This window comes from Podarcis raffonei, chromosome 13 (genome assembly GCF_027172205.1).
Source record: "Podarcis raffonei isolate rPodRaf1 chromosome 13, rPodRaf1.pri, whole genome shotgun sequence".
Lineage (NCBI taxonomy): Eukaryota > Metazoa > Chordata > Lepidosauria > Squamata > Lacertidae > Podarcis > Podarcis raffonei.
In genome coordinates, this window is record NC_070614.1 from 17,375,132 (window position 1) to 17,387,630 (window position 12,499).

The 12,499-nt window shown below is 44.2% G+C and overlaps 1 protein-coding gene across 3 annotated transcripts in view; it reads right to left on the reverse strand.

Annotated features, from left to right (window-relative positions):
- The window catches only part of LRRC4B (leucine rich repeat containing 4B), a 143,015-nt gene that overhangs the window by 3,453 nt on the left and 127,063 nt on the right, over positions 1-12,499 (reverse strand). The window lies entirely within an intron of this gene.

The following is a 12,499-nucleotide window of genomic DNA, read 5'->3' on the forward strand; positions in this document are numbered from 1 at the left end:
TACTCCTTCTGCTCTGTCTCTACATTCTCTCTCAGGGAGAACTATTTCGGGTGAGAGAGAGGCATGGAAATATCTGCTCAAGTGAATCTAGTCAAAACAGAGGCATTCCAGAATTTGAGCTGCCAGAGGTTAAAGAGCGGTGTCTGTAAGTGATGGTATTGGTTGTTGGGTTTCAGAAAAAGTTGCCTTGGCTTCCATGCTATCAGTAATGGTCAAGTCTCTCTCTCTGGTCAAGTTGTTAGAGGCCTGAGATTTTACCACCCACGCCTATTATTATTATTATTATTATTATTATTATTATCATCATCGTCGTCGTCGTCGTCGTCATCACCACCACCACCACCATCATCTATGCTACCATTCATCTGAGAATCACAAGACTGTACTGCTTCAGAATACAGAGGGAGGGTTGTACAAAGCCACTTCCGACCTTGGGAGGAGGTGGTGTTGCGGGCATCACGCCCCAACATGCGCACGGAGGCTGGCTTCCAGCCCGGCACGATCTGGGAAATCCTCGGCCGCGTCATCCCCGGGCCAGCCAATCGGCTGGCCCAGGGGGTGTGGCTTGCCTCATTTAAGGCAAGCGCGGCCGGGAATCTCCCTCTTTGGCCGCTCAGCTCAACCCACCCACCCTTCAAGGTTCCTCTTTTGACCTTGCTATGGCCACTTGGCAAATTGGCACCAGCCATTTGGTTTTTCGCCTACCTTGTAGCAAATCGTCACAACTTTCTCGGCTTTGGCAGTTAGGCATTGGTATGGGTATTGTTATGTAGATGTATGGGGGGGGAGGAGTGCCATCACCTCCCCCAAATATTGAAGGGTAGTCCGGTAAAGGATTCCGGGGGGCATGGACTCGTCCGAAGCCTATGGAGGTCAGGGCCTAAAGCATGCCCCCGAGCGGTGACCCCGGGGGAGTCCCTAGTTGATGTGCAACCCTGCTGGTGTTAACCCTTCCCGGTCTTCAAGCAATCAGGCTGAAGCCGGATAGTCGATAGGACCAATGCCTAAGCCAATACCGCTCATCACCTGTAACCAATAAAGTTGTGGCCTAATTTTAGCCCATTCACCTAAATTACTGTGTCCTGTGTCTTTATTTCTACTGGTGGGAGGCGGGATCTGGCCACGCAAATGAATAGTTGTATGACTCCCTGCAGAATAAAAGCTAGCATGTTAGATGTCAAAGCTAATTTTCATGCTAGTTTTCTATGTTGAAGGATCTGGACACATGTGTTTGTGTGTTTCATATAATGGAAAAGTAAGGTCGCAGTCCCTCCTCTTCAGTTCTAAAGCACCACCATCCCAAGAATGCTGTGCCATGTGATTTATTTCTGGTGTTTTACACAAAAGCTGGTGCATGGCACAGAATTTGTGTTCATCTTTTTATCTTAGTACGGTTTTGAAAGCTTTCTCCTGTGATACTTTGCAAAAGCTTCATTCCTAAGGCTTAGTTTTCAAGATGTAAGTCCCATTGAACTCAGCGGAGCTTATTTCTAAGTAAACATGTTTCATATCAGGAAGAAAAACAGGGTAACATCACCTTCTGAAATGCAGCGTACTTTATAATTCCTTGCACACTGCAGGAGAGCATTGACTCCCCAAACACAACCACATTTGGATTGACATTGCCCTCAAGCAGTGAAAAAAAATGGATGCTCATATTCTTATTTCATTTAACACCAACAACTTGGCTAGTTGTCAGCTGTGGAAGAAAAATAATAACAGGCATCTATGTTTATGTCAATTTATTTCTACTCACTCTAGCGAAAGAGTGGCATTAGTAGATTATCTGTACTCTACTGGCTATGCCCAGGTACCAAGAGAATAGCCAGCCACATTGGCAAAGCTGTAAAGTGGACATTATGGCATCAGATACTGCAGCCCCAGACATAATTTCTTTCTCCGTTAACTCTGCAAGCTGCAATTTTTATTGGCTACGACTGATGCATTAAAGCAATGTTGTGTCATTCCGCAGCCTGGTTTCTGTGGGAGTTGTGGCCATATTTTCAACCTGAGTGAGAGTTAGGCTGTTTAGAGCATCTTAAACCACCACTTGGAGCAGTGGCTTAAATGGTCAGGGAACCCTCAGACACCTCCTCTATAAAGCCTAATAATAATAATAATAATAATAATAATAATAATAATAATAATAATTTATTTATACCCCGCCCATCTGGCTGGGCTTCCCCAGCCACTCTGGGCGGCTTCCAAGCAAATATTAAAATATATTCCTGCTTTTCCTTAGGACATCCCTATTTTCATCGGAAAAATGTCGGAGGGTATGGAGTCTCGTGACTCCCGAGCCAAGGAGATAAGTAACTAGACAACCTTTAGGAGACATCTGAAGGCAGACCTGTATTGGAAAGTTTTTTTTAATGTTTGATATTTTATTATGTTTTTACATCTGTTGGAAGCCGCCCAGAAAGGCTGGAGCAACCCAGACAGATGGGCGGGGTATAAATAATTAACTTTTTGTTATTATGGAGTAGGGCGTCCGTATTTTCATCGGAGAAATGTTGGAGAGTACGGTCCCTGCTTCCAAAAGTGCAGGTAAAAGCTCAAATCAAAGACTTCAGCCTAGCATTGCTTTAGACACCAAATAAAACCCCCATGATTTCACTAGGTTTTAAAAGGGTTTTAATGTGATTTGTGCTATTTTAATCTGCTGGCTGCTTTGGCTATATTTTATTGGTGATTGCTTTGTTTTATGGCAATGGATCCCACTATGTCATACTCCGAGTAGACTCAGTGAAATCAATAGACTTATGTTAGTCATGCCCATTAATTTACTGGATACAAACCTGTGTTACTCGCACTCAGTTCCCACTGTAATCAAGTCACTGCTAACTTGATTTTCAATGGGACCTTAGCTCAATCAACTTAACCGTCTGTATCCAGCCTGTTGCTCACCTTGTGGAGAGGCTGGATATAAATATTTTTAAACCGTTGAAAAACAAAGCTGACCGCCTGCCTTTTGATTGATTAATCAAGTAAATGTAAACACATGTGTATTAACAAAAACCCAGAATGGACATGATTCTGAAACACCGAAAGAAGTGTGAGATAAATGAAATGAGATGAAAATTATTTCAGTAATTTACAGCCCCCTTCCCCCATTTTCGATGAAAATGTGCAAACTGGCGTGCAGTTAAAAAGAAAGAAAGACTAAAACGTCAAATTAAAACGTGACAGCTCAATGCAGAGCAAAATTTAAAAGCAAACAGCTGCAGCAAAAATATTAAAATACTTAGAACGGCTAGCAGCCCATCCTATATATAAGATGTACTTAGAAGATTACATCAAAATCACACATGCACAGACAATAAATGAAGATATTGACCTTGTACTTAGAACTTAGCAAACAGGATGCCACACAGACCCCTTGCCACACCCCAGAAAGAGTGCTCCATCGATGGAACTGCACCTCTGACAATCCTCTCTCCCTAGTTACTTCTTCCCCCACCTCACTTCCTGCATTGCAGATGACCAACTCCACCCCCATCGTTCTGCCCGGACACTGAGGTCCAGCGTCGAGGGCCTTCTAGCGGTTCCCTTACTGCAAGAAGCCAAGTTACAGGGAACCAGGCAGAGGGCCTCCTCGGTGGTGGTGCCCGCCCTGCAGAATGCCCTCCCATCAGATGTCAAGGAAATAAACAACTATCTGACTTTTAGAAGACATCTGAAGGCAGCCCTGTTTAGGGAAGTTTTTAGTGACTGGGGTTTTAATGTATTTTTTATACTTTGTTGGAAGCCGCCCAGAGTGGCTGGGGAAACCCAGCTAGATGAGAGGGGTATAAATAATAAATTATTATTATTATTATTATTATTATTATTATTATTATTATTATTATTCTACAATCGTATGATTCTACCTCTGAAGGGGACTCTTAGGAAAAGGCCTCTGAAGAAGATGTTAGCGTTTGGGCATATTCTCATAGAAGCATCATACCCTCCAAATGTCCCCGATTTCCCAGGGACAGCCCCAGAATTAACAAAATCCATCCCGGCTTCTGATTTGATCCTGGAACGTCCTTATTTCCCCTGCCAGAAGAGGCCCGGCAGGGCTGAGGTTGGTGGAGCCCAGGACGGTGAAACAAGGCTAATATTCCGGAAATCCTTGTCTTAGACTCTGAGAAAGGATTCTGTGGAACTGTAACAACCTTTCGTGTGGATTGTTGGACTCTCTGAACTGACAGGTGGAATAGACATTTTCACATAATATGGACCTTATGCATAAACTCATTAGAGAATGAACTGATCCACTGGGTCTTCTACTTTTTTCGTTGAACTTTATAAGCTACTTCTGTTGAAATCTACAATTCTATACAATGAATAGTATATATTATTTTTTCAAACGTACAGCTGGTTACGTCTTGTGTGTTTGTTGAATATGTTTCATGTAACCAGAGGTTTGTTGTTGTTTTGTGCATCAGTTAGCAAGCATAAGTCGCCACTTGGAATAATTGTAGGTGTGCGGAATATGTCAAAAAAGAAAGAAGCCAAATTAGGTAATAAAACTAGTGGTAGCAGTACAACCTGCCTCCCCACTGCCCAATAAAGCTATGCCCTATCTTGAAAGGGTAAAAGGTTATCTTAAATTTTCAGTGTTAGAATGTAAGACACCTTTTCTATTTTTTGCTACCCGCTGGAACCGTGATATCCTGAAACACATTTTTTTTAATGTGTTCCTTTCACTTTCAGCCCCATACTTTAAAAAAATGACCTCCCACCAGTTAATCAACTCAGCTTCAGTTGATTAATCTACTGTCCAAAGCTTGCAGCTTTAGTTAACAGGGCTCTTGAGCAACAATTGCAATGAATAGCCATTCATCCATTAGATGTCGCCTGGAAAGGACATTAAAACTGGCTGGAGTGCGAGAAGAATTGGAGGGGCGGTGGGTCGAGTGGGGTGAAAATGAGGTTGTGCTGTCAACCTCAATAAGGCTACTCTGCAGTCCAGCAGTCCGGACAAGCAATTACATTCCTGGACACTGCTGGGCATTGGAGAAAAGGAAGGAGAGGGCAAAGTTGAAACATTCAAGAGCAGAGAATACATCTTTTGTTAATGAGACCTGGAGCAAGTACAGGAAGCCGAGGTTAGGTCAGGATCTGCAGAAAAAGCAAGAGGGGGGTGTTTTTGGATGAATAAACAAGGAGGGAGGGAACGAGGGAGGGAGGGTGGCAAGCAATTATGCTCCTTGGGACGGATGACTGGAATACTGGTGACCACTTTCTGTAAAGGCCATTGGAATGCAAGAGAAGGGATTATACCAGAGTGTTTAAGTAAGCCTCAGAGTTCACTGAGGCCCCTGACAAAGTATAATTAGCTAAAAATAGTGCTGAACCTAACTTGCTCCCAAACGTTTCTCCTCTATGGGTTTTGATGCAGCAGATCCTCCAGATCTTCTCCTGTCAACTAAGAGCTGACCTTGCTCTGATACCCAACCAGTATTTGATTCCAATCTTTGATATTTGATACATCAGAGTTCAAGACGGGATGCCTTGATGGCTGATATTTGACAGTAGTTGGCCACCGGCACGAAACAGCATTTAGCGATTCGCGGCACTCTATAATGAACGTTCGGCGACGCTCAGCACTTTATCTTTGACACACAATGGTAATTCTGCATTTGACTGCTGGAAGCTTTCCCCGATTTCAAATTTGCCATCTGTGCAAACCAAGGATGCCAGCAAGTCGAAAGGCTTCAACCCAACATGCACATACCTGGGAGTAACCCCACTGAACTCAGAGGGGTTAACTCCTGGGTAGACACACACACAAAGAACTGCACTGTTAAAACACTTAAATTTGAGAGGAAACCTCGCAGTCGAGTTTGGAACTCTGAATTTCAATTTTGAAACGGCTCTTGCAGAACTGGCCTGACCTACGAAGAAGACAGGTTTATTTATTTATTTGACTTGCAAATGATTGCAAGAAGGTCACGCTAAAGGTCACAACCATCGCTTAAGCACTGGCTAAAATGCAATTAAACCATGTTAACACCCATGCGCTTGATTATCATTTGGCTCAACGGGGATCTGACAACTCTCTTTTTTTTTATGAAACCTTGATCTGTGTTGATGGCAGATTATCTTTTTTAAGATTATGGCAGTGCCCTGTTTATGCTGGTCATTATCGATATTGCACCATCAATGTGCATTGCTCCTTAACAAACAGCACAGCATCCTGCCTTAAGGAACGTGCTATCTCAAATGAATTCATCGCAGGGGAGACGAAAGAGAAAAGAGGTGGAGGCTGAAGAAAACAGGAGGAAAATAAGCATTTTAGCATGGGTGGGGAACTGTGACCAACTGGAAGCTTTTTAACTCCCGTCTGCCCCAGCTAGCATGTAGTTCAGCAACAACTACAAGACCATAGGTTCACTGTCCCTGAATTTCAGCCTATGGCTGGAAAGAAAGGAATTCTGATGATGATGGTGATGATGATGACAAGAACAGGAGAAAAGCCTGCTGGACCAAAGGCACATCTAGTCCAGGTTCCAGAGCAGCATAATGATGATAAACCAACCGGAAACGTACTGGGAGCCAGGGTTCAAATCCCCACTCAGCCCTGAAGCCCACGGGGTGACCACCTCTCAGGGCTGTTGTGGGGGTTAAACGGGGAGGGGGAGAACAATGTACCCCACCTTAAGCCCCTTGTGGGAAAAGGCAGGGTATGAATGCAATAAATAACAAGTAACTTCAAGAAGTAACGATTCAGGGCCTGTCCACAATGTCACTCTGTCGATGCTCACCTGGTAACTTCACTCCTGCAGGGCTGACTACAACAGCTCAGTCAGGGTTTATCAATGCGAGCTCTTTAGCACTCTATCAGAACATTTGGGTTTTCTCTGGATTGCTGTTTGCTCTGATTTAAAGTCAAAGAGCGGGCTTTCCCTGGAATGGAGCAAGGGAGAAACCGTTCACACCCTTGCTTGACTTTTAATAGTTTTAAAAGTTGTGCATCCTTGTTTCTCAATTTGATCCTTTTACATGGTTTTGCATGTTTCGTGGTATTTTATGCATTGCGATTTTTCATTATTTTATAGATTGGTAATTCTTTATTGCGGTTGATAAGTGTAAATTGTTTAATTATTATTTGCTGATCTTTAATTTACTGTTGACTATGCTGATCTTTAATTTACTGTTGACTATGCTGATCTTTAATTTACTGTTGGTGGATTGTTGAACGTTGCTTTCTTTGATATAAGTTGTTTATTTTATAAAGTCACTGTGATTCTTTATATTGGGTCAGATTGCTACTATTAATGTCTGGTGTTTTTATGTGTTGGAAGCCGCCCAGAGTGGCTGGGGCAACCCAGCCAGATGGGCAGGGTATAAAAAAATATCATTATCATTGCCTAGAAAGCGTGGGTCAAACAGAAAACCACTCGGACCCATGGTTTCCAGGCATGACACAAATGGAAATATGGAAGAGCGCTCAGTTGCATCCCAGAACCTGACCTGCAGCTCAGCCTTAAGCCAGTGAGAAATGAGCGGTCCTCCTTTCAGAGATGCCAGAAGTTGAGCCAGGAACCTCATCACAGGTTGCAAATGGAATTCCAGCCTAGAGAGGCAGAAAGGGGAATAAGCAGCCACAACATTGGTCCCTATAACTGGCCAGCAGTATGATGTCCCTGGATTGACCAGGCCTAACTACTGAGACTCAGAACAGGACCTTTTAGCTTTAGCTTGTCAACAGAAGTTGTGTTCGTCTACATTGTGTGCTGGGGGCTGCAAAGAAGCAGGTTGCATTTTAAAGGAAAGGAATAGCAACACATTGTTGTACGCATTGTGGCACATCATAACAGCCCAAAAACAAAACACAAAAAAACCTCATACTAAAAGACATCCTGAACAAGAAAACAAATGATTGCATTTGAAAGATGCTGAAGTTCCGACCTCGGCAGATGACTAGGAGGAGAATGTTCCATAGCTCATAAGAACTATCTTTTATATGCCTATACAAAACTCCTCAATGTGTGAGCTTGTTAAGGGGAAGATTAAAACATACAACAGTGGACAGTGAAACCTTGGTTCCCAAACAGCTTAGCTGTCAAACAAATCGGCTCCTGAACACCGCAAACCTGGAAGTGAGTGTTCCAGTTTGCGAACGTTTTTCGGAAGCTGAACATCCCATGCGGTTTCTGATTGAGTGCAGTAAGCTCCTGCAGCCAATTGGAAGCTGTGCCTTGGATTTCGAACCATTCCAGGAGCACAATTCAAAGTGTTGGTGCTGACCTTTAAAGCCCTAAATGGCCTTGGTCCAGTATACCTGAAGGAGCATCTCCAACCGCATCATTCTGCCCGGATACTGAGGTCCAGCTCCGAGGGCCTTCTGACGGTTCCCTTACTGCAAGAAGCCAAGTTACAGGGAACCAGGCAGAGGGCCTTCTCGGTAGTGGCACCTGCCCTGTGGAACGCTCTCCCACCAGATGTCAAAGAGAAAAACAACTACCAGACTTTTAGAAGACATCTGAAGGCAGCCCTGTTTAGGATAGCTTTTAATGTTTAATAGATTACTGTATTTTAATATTCTGTTGGAAGCTGCTCAGAGTGGCTGGGGAAACCCAGCCAGATGGGTGGGGTATAAATAAATTATTATTATTATTATTATTATTATTATTATTATTATTATTATTATTATTATTATGAGAACCAAGGTAGCACTGTACTTGGATGGAGTGGGTACTTAAGCAGAAACGTACCATCCTTTTTTTTCCTTTCGAGGAGGGGGGAGTTCCCCCACAATACCGAGTTCTAGAAACTTGATCTTTTTAAAAAACAGAAACAAAACAAAAACCTGAATGGGAAGGTCCTAAGAAGGGGGGGGGCACATTTTTCACAGATCACATTCACGAAAATACCCAGCCCCTGGATTCTGAGCAACATAACAATCACAGTCCTTGCATGAGATGGGATACAACTGGATGCAGATCTGGGAAGCCTAGAGTGTGGCCAGGGGAAGGAGAGGGTAAAGAATGGAAGATGATTTCCCTCTGCAGGACTGATAGGATTAGGATGATCAAAATAGGATTAAAAAATATATATATCTGTTGAGTGTCCAGGCACTTAACGGGGATGAGCCAGGCAACTGAGATTATGGATTAGTGGTAAAAGGAGGGGGGGAGGGAGAGGGAGAGAGACAGAAATGCAATAGAGTGGACTTCACTTATAACTGTGTTTCATGAGTATTTGCACTTTATATTTGTATCAGTATATGTCTGGCCACTGGTCCCATCACCTCCTGGCAAATAGAAGGGGAAGGAATGGAGGCAGTGAGAGATTTTATTTTCTTGGGCTCCATGATCACTGCAGATGGTGACAGCAGCCACGAAATTAAAAGACACCTGCTTCTTGGGAGAAAAGCAATGACAAACCTAGACAGCATCTTAAAAAGCAGAGACATCACTTTGCCAACAAAGGTCCGTATAGTTAAAGCTATGATTTTCCCAGTAGTGATGTATGGAAGTGAGAGCTGGACCATAAAGAAAGCTGATTGCCGAAGAATTGATGCTTTTGAATTATGGTGCTGGAGGAGACTCTTGAGAGTCCCATGGACTGCAAGAAGATCAAACCTCTCCATTCTTAAGGAAATCAGCCCTGAGTGCTCACTGGAAGGACAGTTCCTGAAGCTGAGACTCCAATACTTTGGCCTCCTCATGAGAAGAGAAGATTCCCTGGAAAAGACCCTGATGTTGGGAAAGATGCAGGGGACAAGGAGAAGGGGAGGACAGAGGACGAGATAGTTGGACAGTGTTCTCGAAGCTACAAGCCTGAGTTTGACCAAACTGCGGGAGGCAGTGGAAGACAGGAGTGCCTGGCGTGCTCTGGTCCAGGGGGTCACGAAGAGTCAGATACGACTAAACAACAACAAAATGTCTGGCTGCTAGTGAAATGCGCACACACACAGCTGCTGAAAAGCAGAGATAATCAAGGACTGGGCTAGCAGACAGCTGCAGGGTCAAGCATGGAGGCAGATAAGGGCGCTAGGTCCAAATCACACAGCTCAGATGAAAGGGGGTAGATGGGAGAGGAATGATGAGACAGGCATTTGTGTGTCGGAGCAGAGTGTCCATGTGTCCTGTTTTACAGAGGGCAGCCCTCTTTTGAACAGCTGTCAGGGGACAGTCTCCCATTTGGAGAAGTCCTCTGTGTGAGGTGCTGTCAAGTCCAAATAGCATAAATAAAACCTGGGAGAAGAGAAAGCAGAGGCCACAAAGTTGTCCATCAGCAGTTAAAACTTGGGGGAGTAGGCTGAGCATCCATAGAAGTCACCTGTTCGCACAGAACTCCCTACTCATGTAAGATGCATTGTATTCCTTTTTAAATTACGGTGATACTTTGGTTCCCAAACACTTTGGTACTCAAACAACTTGGAACCTGAACATTGCAAACCCGGAAATAAGTGTTCCGGTTTGCGAACATTTTTCAGAAGCCGAACATGCTCTGGTTTGAGTGTTACGCTTCCGTTTTGAATGCCACTCTTCCGTTTTGAGTGTTACGCTGAGGTCTGTCTGTTTTTGCTGTTTATTTTGCATTTTTGTGGCTCTTTTCTTTTGTTTTTGTGTGGAACCCAGTTCAGCTACTGATCGATTGATTGTGTGACTGTGGTACATTGTTTATTGCTTTCATCTTATGGATCAATGGTCTCGTTAGATAGTAAAATTCATGTTACATTGCTGTTTTAGGGGTTGTTTTTAAAAGCCTGGAACAGATTAATCCATTTTGCATTGCTTTCTATGGCAAAGCGTGCCGTGGTTTTGGAACGGTCTTCTGGAACGGAGTAAGTTTGAGAACCAAGGTACCACTCTATAGCAATTTTGCATTGTTTTGCATCTATACATATGAATCAGCATGTGCACATTGGCAGTCTTTTTCTGTCTTTCGGTGCTCTGTGAGCACCCACCCTGCAGCGGAGACAGGGAAAAAGGGAAAGCAGGAGATGGAAAACAGGAAACGTAAGGAAAGAAAAAGCAAGATGGAGGCAGGCTTTCAGCTTTCCAGCCAGGCCCCTACCTTTGCACACACACGTTTGTGTCCAAGGACCCTTCTAAGCTGCCTTGCCATCTGCCTGAATCCAAGAGAACAAGGGAGGCAGGGGCGCATATGCAGTGGTACCTCAGGTCAAGTACTTAATTCGTTCTGGAGGTCCGTTCTTAACCTGAAACTGTTCTTAACCTGAAGCACCACTTTAGTTATGGGGCCTCCTGCTGCCGCCGCGCCACCAGAGCACGATTTCTGTTCTTATCCTGAAGCAAAGTTCTTAACCTGAAGCACTATTTCTGGGTTAGCGGAGTCTGTAACCTGAAGCGTATGTAACCTGAGGTACCACTGTATTTGATCTGCACCAGGACCAGGGGCAACCCCAAAACCAACTAGGGAGACAGATTGCCATAGTTTTTAGCACCTCCACAGGCAGCGAATGCAGCTGTTGTCAAACTGGCATCTGTTCTGGGCTGCCCCAGGTCGCCTGGTGACTTACTGTGATGACTTCATGGGGAGTTCTGGCACCACTTTTTCCTTGGAAAAAAAAACACGGAGGGCAACTAACGGCAATTTGGGTTTCCTTGGGGGGGGGGGAGGAACCCTGTCCATAGCCCAACAGGTACTTGTTCTGTTCTCGTGTACATTCTAAGAAGCTGTTACAGAAATTACTGGGGGGGGCACATCTTTAAAGTTGTTAAATGTTACAAATATTATGCATAAATGTATCCTTTCGACTTGACAGCTCAGGGAAGTTAAAAAGGTAAAGGGACCCCTGACCATTAGGTCCAGTCCTGGCCGACTCTGGGGTTGCGGCGCTCATCTTGCTTTATTGGCCGAGGGAGCCGGCGTACAGATTCTGGGTCATGTGGCCAGCATGACTAAGCCGCTTCTGGCAAACCAGAGCAGTGCACGGAAACGCCGTTTACCTTCCCGCCGGAGAGGTACCTATTTATCTACTTGCACTTTGATGTGCTTTTGAACTGCTAGGTTGGCAGGAGCAGGGACCGAGCAATGGGAGCTCAACCCATCGCGGGGATTCGAACCGCCGACCTTCTGATCGGCAAGTCCCAGGCTCTGTGGTTTAACCCACAACTTTAAAAATCATATAAAATCAACTCCTTTGCCAGTTTCCTTCATTCCAGCACCAATTTGCTTTATTGGCCAAGGACTTGGAAACCACTTGGTCTCAAGCGGGAGATCATGTATTCACAGGAACGTACTCATAGGTGTCAATCACTGGGCAAAGGCACTCCTCTGGACTTGCCCAGGTGCCAGACTATGCAAACCAAAGTTCTATTGTCCTCTTGTACTAGGTGCTTAGAATGTACTTCCCAACACACATCCTGTATCCACATTCCTCCTATGTTAATCATGTATAACCCTCCCCTTTTCTGATGTAGCAATGACGTAGCAATGATGTAGTGATGATGCTTAATGAATTGTATGCTGGGATAAGATAGAAACTTTAAAAAGTCCTTGTCACCCCATCCTCAAAATTCCTCTTTGAACCTGT